A 17378-nucleotide genomic window follows, 5' to 3' on the forward strand; every position below is an offset into this window, starting at 1 on the left:
CTTCACATAAACACTCCTAACACATACTCCAACATTAATTACTCCAAGGGCAATGTAGGAAAAAAATAATTAATTCACTCTTGAAATCTGGAAAAATCACTTATTTTGGACCACAAGAAAAAAACCAAAAAATCACTTATTTTGGACCGGAGGGAGTAGTATTTTGATCTGTAACGCTTGTTATGGATGAACATACATTTCATTCATTTTAAAGGCTGAAAAAGTTCATATATTCAGATACATCGCTCGGTCTCTCACCCTAATTGTTTCAGTGGAGACATTAATGAAATCTCATTAATTACTATGAGAAAATATTTGTTGACAGTTCATTAATTGTATTATCAAAGCTTATAGCTTTTTTGCTAATTAAGAATTAGAGAAACCTTTCTGTGTGGATTTCATGATCATATGTCAACGGAATACGGTAAATAATTAATAATGATGCTGCACCTTAGTTCTTGAATTTGAATCCTGAAAAGTTCTAAGGATTACTTAATTTATGTTAAGAACATTAACTGTAGCTTGTTTCAAATAGATGATTCCTCATCTTTCAAACATATATGGTTAGCAAGCACGTCATTGTCAACGGAAAAAACAATATTTGGACACGAAACAAAGTTTGCTTTTCATTCGCTGAATAGAACTGAATTAGTTTTACGCATCTCAGTAGAGCATTTCGTTTCATGAAGTTGACCAACAATCTCTAGCACAAGGGTATGGGTCTATGTATTGATGAAACACTGCTCTATCAAAGTACCAATCCGCAACAGCTTCCGCAGTTGTCTACACAGATAAAATGTTACAGCAACATCTGTTATTAACTCGTAAATTAAAATTAAGAATAATCCGCACATAATAAAATTAAAAAAACAACAAAAGTGGCATGTATTGATCAAACTTTATATAGTAAAGAAAAAGAGAATTACCTTATTAAGTAATCTTGGAGAGTTAGCACTGAACCAATACCTCGCCGATTGAATTTGACCATGGGAATAACAAGAGGTTATGAAATAACCCCTCGTAAACGAAGGGGTGAGTCCAAAGAATGCCTTTAAGAACACTCCAAAATCTATATTCAAAAACAAAAACAAAAACAAAATGAAACAAAAAGAATGAAGAAGGCCATTACTTAATTATCTAATTGGAAGGTATGTATTAAAATACTAATTCCAGGTTAGTAACATTTTGGTTCCTGACTATCTCGATCCTCAACGTGTCTGGAAGGATTGCAAGGTTCATATAAGTAACTGCACATTAAGCCAGCGTATAATTATTCAAGGTTGCATTAATAATCACTACAACAAATTTGGCCTAAGGCCACACTTACTTTAGGCAACACTTGAAAAGTGTTGTCAAAGGTGTCTATAGAAACGCTTTTAAAGGGTGGCCTTTGTTGATAACTTTTGGCTACGATTTTTAAGCCATGCTTAAGAAACTTTCATTTTAAGTGATTAGACAGCGCAATTTAAGTGTTGCCAAAACATAAAATAATTGACAACACTTATTCATTCATGTGGAAACACTAGGAGCGTGCTAATTTTATATTCTAAAAGAAACACTTTCCAAGTGTGCTATAAAATAACCCAAAAAAATATTTCCCCCTTTTATTACTTTTGGTGAAATATTCAAATATTTTCACTGTTTTGAAAGAGCAAATCAGGTATTAGGACCATCTTTTTGAAATCGTTCATTAGGTTTTTTGCCGCGAGTCTTCGACACCTCCGCCAAATTTTGAAATCTCCATCGACACCATCTTTGTGAGTTTCTTCAGGCTTCTAGCAGTTTTACCTCCACAAGGAATACAAGGATGTTCAAGGCTTCAATCCTTCACGCACTTCCGCAGAGGTAATCGATACTGATAAACCCTATAAGCTTTTCCTTTTTTGGGGAGGAATTTAACCTTTTTTGTTTTCTAACTCGTCAGAAAGTTTTTTTGGTTATTGCTTGCTTGCTCTTATTTTGGCTATGTAAGGAATAATAAGGCATCAGGTAATACAACATTTTTTTTAGGTGTTATTAGTTGTTTTTAGGTCTTATATGTTCATTCTTATATTGGTTTAGTATTAGAAAATTATTTAATTCTCTGTTGTTATATAACTTTATTATTGAAATCATATTTCATTTTATTAAATAATTTTTGAGTGCTTCAAGAGCTATTGGATAAGAAGCAATGACCTACCAACTATATAATGAACTTTCTCTGTTGCCATGCCCTTTTTATTCCTGGTTGAAAAAGTTGGTCAAAAATTAGAAATAGTTCTTCACTTATATTTTATTAATCTCCTTTCTTATAAAGAACAAATTAATACCATCTAAAGTTTGAAAAGAAGGAGACCAAGTTGGTGAAAATCTTTTAGAAACTGTGATAATTAATGTGAAGTTTTATAATGTCTTGGCCAAGTTTGAAAAGAAAAAGGCAATTTGATGAAGATCTGTTGATGTCCATGAACTTCAAAAACAATGTTATGAAGAGAAGCATTGTGCCAGTTAGTGAAGATCTTATCTGCATTTCGTTTGGTACTAGTTTTGAATTTTCTTAATATCATATACACATACACCATAATGATCTTTATTTCAGACTTGACTGATTGATTGTAATCTGGGTAGTGTAACATCAGATGTGCTTACTTTTGCATACTTTTTTTCGCTCTGTTTTAGTGCTTGAGATTAGTTTGAGCGAAAGATTTCAAAGATGTGAGACTGCTATGTTAAATGTATTTCGGATTTTCGAACTTTCACTGATATGAGTAATTTATAATCAAAATATTTTCTTGAATCTGTTTTGTATGGGGAGCATCTTGGTCATCTGGATATATTAACTTCATCAACTGTTTCACTACCATGTGACTGTTAGCAAACAGAAACTTCAGGTACAACAAGTCAACTTTGCACTGCATATATTTGGATCTCTTTTCGTTGTATTTGCTTGGCTTAAGTCTGTTGTTTCTTCACTTGAATTCTTGGCTGGAATGTTATGTTTATATATTTTTATGTGCAGGCTAGATCATTTTATATTTGAGTATTGTAAATTCCTTCTAGCTTACCCACACCCTCCAACGGTACTATTACAGGTAAAAACTCTGTAATAGTGGCAAATTAGCAATAGGATTTTTAACCTCTTATATTTGTTGAATCATCTCCATGAGTATTTGTGAATTTTTTTTAATGAACACTTATGTTTGGGTTTCCTTAGAGATACATGTTGTATTGTTAGGATACTAGGCAACTATACTATAATTTACTAGGAAGGATTTATATCTTGTGAAATATAATTATATACATTTGAAACATTTGTTCTGTGGTCTTCTTATTTGAAGAAAAATGATACGAAGATAATCCACTGAAGTGAACTTTTCATTTCAGAAAAGAAGTTCACTTATGAATTTTGCTATTAATATACAATAGTTAAACACAAGGAAGTAACGAGTTATACTAAACTAGTAATTGAAGAATTTTAAATATCTGGCAGTGGAAAGAATATATAGCTATTCTGGTAATAGAAAGAATTTCTAATATGCTAGTTTTAGGACCAAATAAAGCATGATTATTGTCCATAGAATCTGTTACGTTATTGAATCATTACCACATAAAAATTACACTTTGATCTCATGAATACTGTAACATATATAGATTTTCTTCTATTTTTGCAATTTATTTTAGTCCTTTATATGTACATCTCATACTTATATCTGATAGTATTGTAATTGTTGTCATTTTGAAGTAGTGTGTGCTTTTGTACGTGGAAAATAATGTGTTCAAGTCATTTGTGGTATCTAGCCCTTGGAAAAAATGCATATATCGGTGTTGTAATTTGTATCATGTACTATATTATCTTCATCTCCATTTTCATTTTTATGCATATCTTGCTTAGTGCTGGTACATAGGAACAATTTTGGCATCTTTGTAATACCCAAAATGTCATCTTTAAATTAAATAATCATCTCGATGTTTTAAGACTTTGAAAACCGGTATCAATAATTTTTCGATTTGCGTGCGCAGTCCGTATAATTTTCCGGAAGGTTTTTATGTGAAAAATGGATTAAATTGTGAACTAGAGCTTTAAAACTCAACTGAGTTGACTTCGGTCAACATTTTGAGCAAACGAACTCGGATAAAAGTTTTTACCATTTCGGTAGTTCCGTATCGTGATTTTGGACTTTGTCATATTATCGGGCACGAATTCGCGAGGCAAAGGCTTGTTGGAATTTTGAATTGGTTGCAAAGCGAGGTAAGTGTTTGGTCTAACCTTAGCTTGAGAGATTAGGAGTTGTATCTTATTTGCTATATGTTAATTGTGGAGTACGACGTATAGACATGGTGACGAGTATCTATACGTTGGTGTCAAGCATGCTCGTGAGTCTTGTATTATAATTGTTATGACTCCGTTGTGGTTTATTGCGCTCCATATGTTATTATCACCATTGTTCCCTTGCCGGGATGTTTGTTTGATATTATTGTTCCCTTGCCGGGATGTTTGTTTTGATAGTATTGTTCCCTTGTCGGGATGTTGAAATATCATTGTTCCCTTGCCGGGAAGTTGTTATATTGCTCTTTTTTCTCTTGCCGGGATTCCTTGTGATTATTGTTGGCTTGTAACTGGGAGCGGGTGGTATTACGCCTACCACAAGATATAATAAAATGGGAGCGGGTGGTACGCCTACCACAAGATATAATGAAATGGGAGCGGGTGGTACACCTAGCACAAGATATAATAAAATGGGAGCGGGTGGTATGCCTAGCACAAGATATAATGAAATGGGAGCGGGTGGTACACCTAGCACAAGATATAATAAAATGGGAGCGGGTGGTATGCCTAGCACAAGATATAATGAAATGAGAGCGGGTGGTACGCCTACCACAAGATATAATGAAATGGGAGCGGGTGGTACACCTACCACAAGATATAATGAAATGGGAGTGGGTGGTACGCCTAGTACAAGATATAATAAAATGGGAGCGGGTGGTACGCCTAGCACAAGATATAATGAAATGGGAGCGGGTGGTACGCCTACCACAAGATACATGAAATGGGAGCGGGTGGTACGCGTAGCACAAGATATAATGAAATGGGAGCGGGTGGTACGCCTACCACAAGATACATGAAATGGGAGCGGGTGGCACGCCTGGCACGAGATACAGGAAATGGGATCGGGTTGCACGCCTGCAACAAGATGTGAAAAGAAAGTGAAATCTGCCTTTGTTTTTCTTATTCTTGTTAGTGGTTGGATTTTGATTCCTTTATAATTCTGATGTATCGCAAATGCGACATATGTTTCGCAAATGCAAAAGTCCAAATTTTCTGAAGGGTTTGCAAATGCGACTTTATTCTCGCAAATGCAATTTCGCATTTGCGATCAGCCTCTCGCAAATGCGATGATGGCTGGAATGCTGATGTATCGCAAATGCGACATATGTTTCGCAAATGCAAAAGTCCAAATTTTCTGAAGGGTTCGCAAATGGAGCCCTGTTTCGCAATTCCCAACTTAGCGGAGGTTGGGGTTCGCATTTCCCATACCTGCGACCTGCAACTTTTATACTTAGCCGAAAATCAACCATTTTTCACATCTTTTCAAAACACAAACTCCCTAAGGTGATTTTTCAAGAACAACTCTTCTTCCAAATCGATTGTAAGTTAGTTTTAACTCATTTCCTTCAATCATTAACATTTTTTAACATGTTTTCAACTCAAATCAATGATTTTAATGGGGAAAAATTGGGTGTTTTGGGTAAAACCTATATTTTTTCAAAAATTAGGGATTTGGACCTCGATTTGAGATCCGATTTTAAAAAAAATTATATATTTGGGTTCGTGGGGGAATGGGTAATCGGGTTTTGGTTCGAACCTTGAGTTTTGACCATGTGGGCCCAGGGGCGATTTTTGATTTTTTGGGTAAAACTTTGGAAAACTCATTTTCATGCATTGGGGTCGATTCATTTAGTGTTTATTGATATAATTAAGTAACTTATGACTAGATACGTGAATTGTGTAACTTATGGTGGAATCAAGGGGTAAAGCTACAATTGAAACGTGAATTGTGTTCGTGGCATCGAGGTAAGTGTTTGGTCTAACATTAACTTGAGGGATTATGAGTTGTGTCTTATTTGCTACGTGTTAATTGTGGAGTATAACGTATAGGCATGGTGACGAGTATCTATACGTTGGTTTCAAGCATGCCTGTGAGTCTTGTATTATAATTGTTATGACTTCGTTATAGTTTTATTGTGCTTCACTTGTTATTATCATCATTGTCCCCTTGCCGGGATGTTATTGTCATACTAGTGATCCCTTGTAGGGATGTTTGTTTTGATATTATTGTTTCCTTGTCGGGATGTTATTGAAATATTATTGTTCCCTTGCCGAAATATAGTTATATTGCTCTTGTTCCTTTGTCGGGATTTTTGTGATTGTTGTTGATTTGTAACTGGGATCGGGTGGCACGACTGCCACAAGATACATGAAATGGGATTGGGTGGTACGCCTGCCACAAGATACATGAAATGGGATCGGGTGACACGCCTGCCACGAGATAAATGAAATGGGAGCGGGTGGCACGCTTGCCACGAGATAAATGAAATGGGAGCGGGTGGCACGCATGTCACGAGATAAATGAAATGGGAGCGGGTGGCACACCTTCCACGAGATAAATGAAATGGGAGCGGGTTGCACGCCTTCCATGAGATAAATGAAAAGGGAGCGGGTTGCACGCCTGCAACGAGACACATGAAATGGAAGCGGGTGGCACGCCTGCCACGAGATAAATGAAATGAGAGCGGGTTGCACACCTGCAACAAGATAAATGAAATGGGAGTGGGTTGCACACCTGCAACGAGATACATGAAATGGGAGCGGGTTGCACGCCTGCAACAAGATACGTAAAATGGGAGCGTGTTGCACGCCTGTAACAAGATGCAAAATGAAAGTGTGAATTCTGCCTTTGTTTCCCTTATCCTTGTTAGTAGTTGGATTTTGGTTCCTTTATAATTCTCTTGACATTAAATTTCTGCTGTTTATACATTACTGCTTTATGATTGTTAAAAAGTAATAAATGGATAATGAAGTAATTTAGTTCACAGGATTGGCTTGCCTAGCTCACACTAGTAAGCACCATCATGATTTCCGAGGGTAAAAAATCTGATTCGTGACAAGTTGGTATTAGAGCTCTAGGTTACATGGGTCTCACAGTTCACAGACAAGCTTAGTAGAGTCTGAGGGATCGGTACGGAGTCGTATATATTTATCCCCTAGAGGCTACAGAGTTAGGAAAACTTCAAATTTTCTTTCCTGTCGTGTAGTTTGATTTCTTAATGCTAATTGAAATTCCACTCCGTTTTTTCGCAGATGCCAAGAACACGCGCTTCCTCATCCGCTGACCAGCAGCCCGAGCGCCCAGCAGCAGCTCTCGCGAGGGGCAGAGGGTGAGGCCGAGGCTGAGGCCATGCCAGAGGCTGATGTAGGGGCAGAGCTCAGCCCAAAGTAGCAACACCAGCGACGGAGCCTCAGGTTGACTTTGATGATGAGTTTCCGACCTCGGCAGTTCCGGTGGGCCCAGCTCAGGTCCCAGAGGGGTTTATTGCTACCCTAGTACTCTAGGATGCTCTGGTCCGTCTAGTGGGCCTTATGGAGAGTGTCACCTAGGCAGGTTTGCTTCCTGTAACACCAGTCGTCTCTCAGGCTGGAGGAGGGGCCTAGACTCCTGCTACTCGCACTCCTGAGTAGGCATCCGGGTGTGGTAGCTCAGACCGGTGATGGAGCAGCTATGTCTGCCGATGCTTTGTGGAGGTTGGACAGGTTCACCAAGCTCTTCACTACCACTTTCAATGGTGCATCTTTTGAGGATCCCCAGGATTATCTAGACAGTTGTTATGAGGTTCTCAGGAACATGGGGATAGTTGAGACCAATGTGGTCGATTTTGCTACTTTTCGCTTGTCTGGATCCACCAAGACTTGGTGGAGAGATTATTGCTTGGCTAGACCAGTCGGATCGCCAACTTTGACTTGGGAGCAATTTACATAGCTATTTCTGCAGAGGTTTCTCCCCATCACGTAGAGAGAGGCCTATAGGAGGCAGTTTGAGTGTCTCCAGCAGGGTTCTATGACTGTTACCCAGTAGGCCAAATTCATCGACTTGGCTTGTCATGCTCTTATCATACTCCCACTGAGAGAAAGAGGGTGAAGAGGTTCATTGATGGACTCATTCAGCCGATTCGTCTTCAGATGGCTAGGGAGTCTAGGAGTGAGATATCTTTTTAGGAGGCGGCCAATGTGGCTCGGAGAGTTGAGATGGTTCTATCGCAAGGAGGTGGTCAGGGGTCTGACAAAGGCCGATTTAGTGGTACCTCATTTGGAGGTAGGGATTTGTATGGTAGAGGCCATCTTCCTAGGCCTTTCCAGTCAGCACTTCAGGTTTCTCACGGTGCTTCAGGTGGCCATGGTCCTCAGATGTAGTATTTTGATCAACAGTCCTACAGTGAACCACCAGCTCCTATTAGTACACCACCAATTCAGAGTTTCTAGGGTCGTCAGCCCCAACAGCCGAGGGCTTGTTTTACTTGTGGCAACACGAGGCATATTGCTAGGTATTGCCCTCGAGCATCGAGCAACTCTCAGTATCAGGGTTCCCGTGCCATGGTTAAGGCACCGAGTGTTCCACAGCCCGCCCAGCCTGCTAGAGGTGGAGGTAGGGGTATTATAGGTGGAGCTCAGGCCGCTAGAGGTGGAGGCCAGCCAACAGTAGGTCGTCCCAGAGATGTAGTTCAGGATGGTGGGCCCAACCCCGATGTTATGCTCTTCCAGCGAGGCCCGAGGCTGAGGCTTCCGATGTAGTTATCAAAGGTATGATTCTAGTTTGTAGTAGGGATGCTTTAGTGTTATTTGATCCGGGATCTACATACTCCTATGTGTCATCTTATTTTGCACCGTATCTGGTCATGCCTAGTTATTCCTTGAGTACTCCTGTTTATATGTCTACACCGGTGGGTGATTCTATTGTGGTAAATCGAGTCTATCATTCTTGTATAGTTGTGATTGGGGGTCTTGAGACTCGTGTAGGTTTGTTGCTTTTGGACATGGTTTATTTTGACGTCATATTGGGGATGGATTGGGTATCACCTTACCACGCTATCTTGGACAGTCATGCCAAGACTGTGACCTTAGCCTTGCCGGGTTTACCTCTTTTAGAGTGGAGAGAGACTCTTGGTCATTCTACCCGTAGTGTTATTTCTTATGTGAGAGCTCGACGGATGGTCAAGAAGGGGTGCTTGGCCTATTTGGCATATGTTCGTAATTCTAGTGCTGAGGTTCCTTCTATTGATTCTGTGTTCGTTGTTCGTGAGTTTCTCAAGGTATTCCCTTCAGACCTGCCGGGTATGCCACCCGATAGGGATATTGACTTTTGCATTGATTTGGCTCTATGCACTCAGCCCATTTCTATCCCGCCATATCGTATGGCCCCGCCTGAGTTGAAAGAGTTGAAGGAGCAGTTGCAAGACTTGCTTGAGAAGGGTTTCATTAGACCAAGTGTTTCGCGTTGGGGTGCGCCAGTGTTGTTTGTTAAGAAGAAAGATGGATCGATGAGAATATGTATTGATTACCAGCAGTTGAACAAGGTTACAATCAAAAATAAGTATCCATTGCTGAGGATTGATGATTTGTTTGATCAGCTTCGGGGTACCAAGGTATTTTCGAAGATTGACTTAAGATCTGGCTTCCATCAGTTGAGGATTAGGGTATCCAATGTCCCTAAGACAGCTTTCCGCACTCGGTACGGTCATTATGAGTTCTTGGTGATGTTATTCGGGTTGACAAATGCCCCGACATCATTTATGGATCTGATGAACCGAATGTTCAGGCCTTATTTGGATTCGTTCGTGATAGTCTTCATTGATGATATTTTGATCTATTCCCGCAACTGGGAGGAGCACGAGCAGCATCTTAAAGTGTTTCTTCAAACCTTGAGGGATAGTCAGTTGTATGCTAAGTTTTCGAAGTGTGAGTTCTGGTAGAGTTCAGTTGCATTCCTAGGTCATGTTGTATCAACAAAGGGTATTCAGGCTGATCCGAAGAAGATTGAGGCAGTCAAGAACTAGCCTAGACCAGCATCAACTATAGAGATTCGGAGTTTCTTAGGATTAGCAGGCTACTATCGTCAGTTTGTGGAGGGGTTTTCATCTATCGCAACTCCGATGACCAGGTTGACCCAGAAGGGTGCCTAATTCAGATGGTCGGACAAGTGTGAGGCGAGCTTCCAGAAGCTCAAGACAACTTTTACTACGGCACCGGTGTTGGTTTTGCCCACAGGTTCAGCCTTATACAGTCTATTGTGATGCATCTCATATTGGATTGGGTGCAGTGATGATGCAGGATGGCAGGGTCATTGCCTATGCTTTGCAGCAGTTGAAGATTCATGAGAAGAACTATCTGGTTCATAATTTGGAGTTGGCAGCCATTGTTCACACATTGAAGATTTGGAGGCATTATCTGTATGGAGTGGCATGTGATATGTTCACGGATCACAAGAGTCTTCAGTATTTGTTCCAGCAAAAGGAGTTGAATTTGAGGCAGAGAAGGTGGTTGGAGTTATTGAAGGACTATGATATCACCATCTTATATCATCCGAAAAAGGCCAATGTGGTGGCCGATGCTTTGAGTAGGAAGTCATCTAGTATGGGCAGTCTTGCTTATATTCTGATCTGTGAGAGACCGCTTACTTTGGATGTTCAGGCTTTGGCCAATCAGTTCGTGAGGTTGGATGTTTCTAAGCCCAGTCGTGTGTTAGCTTGCACGGTCGCTCGTTCTTCTTTATTGGAGCGTATCCGTGATCGACAATATAATGATCCCCATTTGTGTGTCCTTAGAGACACAGTGCAACACGGAGGTGCCAAGCATGTTACCTTAGGTGATGATGGAGTTTTGAGATTGTACGGTCGAGTTTGTGTGCCTAATGTGGATTGGCTTTGAGAGTTGATTTTAGAGGAGGCCCATAGTTCCCGGTACTCTATTCATCCGGGCGCCGCGAAGATGTATCAGGATTGAGGCAACATTATTGGTGGCGGAGAATGAAGAAGGATATCGTTGTATATGTGGCTCGGTGTTTGAATTGTCAGCAGGTTAAGTATGAGCATCAGAGGCCCGATGGTTTATTTCAGCAGATTGAGATTCCTGAGTGGAAGTGGGAGCGTATCACTATGGATTTCATTGTTGGACTCCTACGGACTCAGAGGAAGTTTGATGCAGTATGGGTTATTGTTGATATGGTGACTAAGTCAGTGCATTTCATTCCTATGGCAGTCTCATATTCTTCCGAGAGGTTAGCTGAGATCTATATCCCGGAGATTGTTCGCCTTCATGGTGTGCCCGTGTCTATCATTTCGGACCGAGGTACGCAGTTTACCTCACATTTCTGGAGAGCAGTTCAATGAGAGTTGGGCACACAGGTTGAGTTGAGCACAGCGTTTCAGTCTCAGATGGACAGGCAGTCCGAGAGGACCATTCAGATTTTGGAGGATATGCTTCGAGCTTGTGTCATTGACTTTGGAGGCTCGTGGGATCAGTTTTTGCCATTAGCAGAGTTTGCCTACAACAATAGCTATCAGTCGAGTATTTAGATGGCTCCGTACGAGGCTTTGTATGGTAGGCGGTATTGGTCACCGATTGGATAGTTTGAGCCGAGATAGGCTCGGTTGTTGTGTACGGATCTAGTGCAGGATGCCTTGGACAAGGTCAGGATCATTTAGGATAGGCTTCGTACAGCTCAGTCCAGGCAAAAGAGTTACGCCGACCGCAAGGTTCGTGATTTGGCATTCATGGTCAGTGAGCGGGTATTGCTTCGAGTGTTGCCTATGAAAGGCGTGATGAGATTTGGGAAGAAGGGCAAGCTTAGCCCTAGGTTCATTGGCCCGTTTGAGATTCTTGATCGAGTGAGAAAGGTGACTTATAGACTTGCATTGCCGCCGAGCTTATTAGCCGTACATCCAGTGTTTCATGTATCCATGCTTCGGAAGTATCACGGCGATCCATTTCGCGTGTTTGATTTCCGCACTATCCAGTTGGACAAGGACTTCTCTTATGAGGAGGAGCCGGTAGCTATTCTAGACCGGCAGGTTCGTCAGTTGAGATCGAAGAGTTTTCCTTCTGTTTGTGTTCAGTGGAGAGGTCATCCTACTGAGACATCGACCTGGGAGTTCGAGTTTGATATGCAGAGCCGTTATCCCCATCATTTCCCCGACTCAGGTACTTCTTTCTTCTATCCGTTCGAGGACAAACGGTTGTTTTAGAGGTGGAGAATTTGATGACCCAAAAGGTCATCACTTGTTTTAAAATAAAATTTTGCATTCTGAGGGCTTAAAAACCTCTTCTAGCATCACCTCAATTTGCGTGCACAGTCCGAGCGCATAGCCAGAAAGCTATTATGTGAAAATCCGTGAAAAATGATAAATTTTGACTGTAAAATGAATTAATTTGACTTCGGTTAATATTTTGGATAAACGAACCCGGACCCGTGATTTGACGGTCCCGGAGGGTCCGTAGGAAAATATCGGACTTTTTAAGAAAATTGATAAAGAAATGAGATTTGGAATGAATTTTTAAAGAAAATTGTTTTCTGAAATTAATAATGAGATTTGGAAATGAATTGTGATTAGAACTTGATAGTATCGGGCTCGTATTTTGGTTCCGGTGCCTGGTACAAGTATTATATATGATTTAAGATAAGTCTGTGAAGTTTGGTAAGAAACGGATTTGAAATGATGTGAATCAGATCTTTTTGAGAAAATTTGAAAGTTTGAAGTTCTTAAGAAAATTTCATGATTTTGATGCTAAATTCATAGTTGTTGAGGTAATTTCAGTGATTTGAATGCGCGAGCGAGTCTGTATGATTTTTTTAGGTTGTGTGCATGTTTGGTTTGGAGCCCCGAGGGCTCGGGTGAGTTTTGGATAGTACACGGGGTGCATTTTTAGACTTGGAAAACTGCAGATTTCTCAGCTGGTATGATCAGGTCTATTTGCGAAGCCTTGCTCGCAAATGCGACAAACCATCACAAACGCGAAAAAGTGGACTGGCAGCCTGAGTCGCAAATGCGACTTTATTCTCGCAAATGTGACTTTGCATTTGCGAACAGCCTCTCGCAAATGCGATGATGGCTAGAATGCTGATGTATCGCAAATGCGACATATGTTTCGCAAATGCGAAAGTCCAAATTTTCTGAAGGGTTCGCAAATGCGAGTCCTGTTTCGCAATTCCAACTTAGCAGAGGTCGGGGTTCGCAATTGCGAACCCCTGTTCGCATTTCCTATACTTGCGACCTGCAACTTTTATACTTAGCCGAAAATCAATAATTTTCATATCTTTTCAAAACACAAACTCCGTTGGGCGATTTTTCAAGAACAACTCTTCTTCCAAATCGATTGTAAGTTAATTTTAACTCATTTTCTTCAATCATTAAAATCTTTTAACATGATTTAAACTCAAATCAATGATTTTAATGGGGAAAAATTGGGTGTTTTGGGTAGAACCTAGGTCTTTCAAAAGTTGGGGATTTGGACCTCGATTTGAGGTCCGATTTCAAAACAAATTATATATTTGGGTTCGTGGAGGAATGGGTAATCGGGTTTTAGTTCGAACCTCGAGTTTTGACCATGTGGGCCCGAGGGCATTTTTGACTTTTTGGGTAAAACTTTGGAAAACTCATTTCATGCATTGGGGTTGATTCATTTAGCATTTATTGATATAAATAAGTAACTTGTGACTAGATACGAGCGAATTGGTGGTGGAATCAAGGGGTAAAGCTATAATTAAAACGTGAATTGTGTTCGTGGCATCGAGGTAAGTGATTGGTCTAACCTTAGCTTGAAGGATTAGGAGTTGTGTCTTATTTGCTACGTGTTATTTGTGGAGTACGACGTATAGGCATGGTGACGAGTATCTATACATTGGTGTCAAGCATGCCCGTGAGTCTTGTATTGTAATTGTTGTGACTTCGTTGTGGTTTATTGCGCTTCACTTGTTATTATCATCATTGTTCCCTTGTCGGGATGTTATTGTCATAATACTGATCCCTTCCCAGGATGTTTATTTTGATATTATTGTTCTCTTGCCAGGATGTTGTTGAAATATTATTGTTCCCTTGCCGGGATATCGTTATATTGCTCTTGTTCAATTGCCGGGATTCTTTGTGATTGTTGTTGATTTGTAATTGGGATCGGGTGGCACGCCTGCCCCAAGATACATGAAATGGGAGCGGGTGACATGCCTGCCACAAGATCAATGAAATGGGAGCTGGTGACACGCCTGCCACGAGATAAATGAAATGGAAGCGGGTGGCACGCCTGCCACGAGATAATGAAATGGGAGCGAGTGGCACGCCTGTCACGAGATAAATGAAATGGGAGGGGGTTTCACGCCTGCAACGAGACAAATAAAATGGGAGCGGGTGGCACGCCTGCCACGAGATAAATGAAATGGGTGCGGATTGTACGCCTGCAACGAGATAAATGAAATAGGAGCGGGTTGCACGCCTGCAACGAGATACCTGAAATGAGAGCGGGTTGCACGTCTGCAACGAGATACGTAAAATGGGAGCAGGTTGCACGCCTGCAACAAGATGCGAAATGAAAGTGAATTCTGCCTTTGTTTCCCTTATCCTTGTTAGTAGTTGGATTTTTGTTCCTTTATAATTCTATTGATATTCTGTTTTTACCTGTTATTCCCGGAAGCATGTTCCCCCCCCCCCCATCCTTAATTGTTTATTGCTGCTTTAAATTTCCACTGTTTATACAATACTGCTTTATGATTGTTAAAAAGTAATAAATGGATAGTGAAGTAATTTAGTTCAAAGGATTGGCTTGCCTAGATCACACTAGTAGGCGCCATCACGACTCTCAAGGGTGAAAAATCCGGATCGTGACATTTGATATTCTGAAAAATTAGTAGCTATGGGAAAAGATGTTAAGATAACATAGAGTAGTATTATTGTAAGCATGTTATTGATTTCTATCTAATTACTAATTTCATTTTGAACTTGTAGGAAAGTTCCGGTGAGCAAATTGGAAATGGTAGCCAAAATACTATTTGATCTGTTGGAGTTTAATGATGAAGACTTTGGACAATTACAATTTTTGTTATTCTTGATATTATAATAAATACATTTGATTTTGCAAAGTTAATTGTTAGCATGCACCTTGAAGCAATTTGCTTTATTTGTTGTTGTATTACACACGAGATTTATTCGTTTTTTGAAGTTCATTACTAATATATGTATTTGAATTATTCTTATGTCCTCTTCAAGTTAATTGAGTGCTTATCGAATATTTTAAAAAATGTAAACTATTGATTACAAAAGCATGACTTATATAAATATAAAAAATTACTTTATTGCTTAGACAAAATTGCCACGCTTCAAAAGTGTGGCCTTAGAGATTGGCAAATGCCTATATCGCAGCAAAAGCCACGCTTCACAAGTGTTGTATTAGGCGCTACGTTTGAAAAGTGTGGCTTAAAGAGTAACAAAGACCACACTACTAATGTGTTGCCCTAGTACACGAAAAGTGTTGCTGTTGAGGGTACAACAAGTGTGGTTTTTGTTACTCTTTAGGGTAAAAGTTACGTTAGTTTAGGCCACTCCTGAAAAAGCGTTGTCTTAGGCCAGAAAGTGTGGTTAAAGGCCTAAAATGTTGTAGTGATATCAGTTGAATCTTACATTTTCAGCCGTTTGCCTTCCCTTTCTGGATAAATTATTCATAATGGCTCTGAAGATTCTTGCTCCTCTATAATAAAGTTTGGTATCCTAATGTAGATTGGAAAACATTTCATATCAAAAGAGTTGTAAAGCAGAACAAATGCTACTGCGCAATTTTGTTTTCAATACTAGGGAAGCAGTACTACTTACAGGATCAACATCTTCAACTATCACCTGTCAACGAATGAAGACCCATCACAATATCTGACCCTAACTCTATTCTAATTGTAAAAGTCTGCCAACTCAAATATTTACAAATTAGTAGCCGCTAAAATACGAAGAAAAATGACAAAGCAAGAGAATAGTAAATATTTTATAGCTTCACCTGGATTAATTCTAAGATCGTTATGAAGAATCCCCGAAAATCAGACTAGTGGTGGCAGCATCTTTGTGGAAGAACCTAAGACGCTATTTGAACGATTATGTCAATCCGAGATACTAGAGCACCAACCACCGCCCTAATAATTGAAGATTTGGCAACTTGGTTATGATAAAGATGAAAAGAAGATGAATAATAGAAGAAGAAGAAGAAGAAGAAGAAGAAGTAAATGTAACTAACATCAATGACGATGATCCAGCTGCGAAGTCCTGTGCCATATCCCCGATCAAGATGATATGCCGGGGGGCTCCCGTCGAGGCACACTGTTAGTGACTCAAAAAAAAATTAAATACTTAGTATACAAGTCCGCATGTCATTCTCTTTCTCTGTTGCTTAATGATTGTGTACTCAACTATTTTACTAATTAGTATACTAGTCTGCGCGTGACTCTCGTTTCTCTGTTGCATAATGTACTTTGCAGTAAATATTATACATGCGCCTTCAGCAGTGGCGCTGTGAAGTATGGTGATGTTGACCATCAGTTCCTTTTGGGCCATTATAGTTGTCAACATTGCTAGCAAAGCTAACAAGTAGCTCGTTGCCGTCCTGCAAAATATTCAAATAATTAAGCAGTTGTTTGTTCGTGCTTATAATATTGCATGTGTAAAGATTCGTTCTGTTAAAACAATGGACTGCCAAGTTTTAGCTAGTTAAAACACTGAAGAAGAGAAAGAGTATAAGCCAAAACCAGAAGAAAGAGATGCAAAGAGAAATAGAATGCATGAAAGAATACATTTGTTCTTCTTAAAAAGGCAGATCCGAGAAAGCAAATGAGAGAATTTTTTCCTTTTCGAGAGAAAGAAAAATTGCGAGTAACTAGAGGTGAATGAGTTGGTCTGATAGTTCATCTCTATTTCGAATGCCAATGCCAGTAACTATTTTGCTTGCTTCCAGGCTAGAGTTCTAAAATGTAACGAAAATAAAATATCTCTGTCGGGAGAATAGCTCCATGCATGTGCCAATCTCCATCACTTCTTTACTTCTTTTCTTCTCGTCTCAAACAAATCACATGGTTTTCTCTTGCCATATTTGGCAGTAGAAATTAATATTTTCCATAACCATCTTCTTTTCTTGGCAGTGAAATTTTTCTCTCTTCACTTCTTTTATCTTCTTCAAACAATCACATGGGTTGCTCTTCCTAATTGGCAGTAGAAATTAAATATCAAAAACCCTTTTTCTTTTCTTGGTGCTATTTGGCAGTAATAATTATAATTTCCCATAACCTTCTTCTTTTCTTAGCAATGAAAAAATAACTCGCTTTACATCT

The 17378-nt window shown here is 39.8% G+C and overlaps 1 long non-coding RNA gene across 2 annotated transcripts; it reads right to left on the reverse strand.

Moving 5' to 3' along the window:
• Positions 1 to 15302: 15302 nt before the first annotated feature.
• Positions 15303 to 17159, reverse strand: LOC107822690 (uncharacterized). Of its 2 annotated transcripts, XR_012709380.1 has the most exons (4): positions 16845 to 17159; positions 16292 to 16657; positions 15883 to 16190; positions 15303 to 15780 (listed from the first exon to the last, which is right to left on the reverse strand). It is a non-coding gene; the product is annotated as an uncharacterized LOC107822690 (long non-coding RNA). The 2 variants fall into 2 exon arrangements; XR_012709379.1 differs by having other exon boundaries at positions 15303 to 16190; positions 16845 to 17152.
• Between the last annotated feature and the right edge of the window lie 219 nt (positions 17160 to 17378).

The sequence above is a fragment of the Nicotiana tabacum genome, chromosome 1 (assembly GCF_000715075.1).
Source record: "Nicotiana tabacum cultivar K326 chromosome 1, ASM71507v2, whole genome shotgun sequence".
Taxonomy (NCBI): Eukaryota; Viridiplantae; Streptophyta; class Magnoliopsida; order Solanales; family Solanaceae; genus Nicotiana; species Nicotiana tabacum.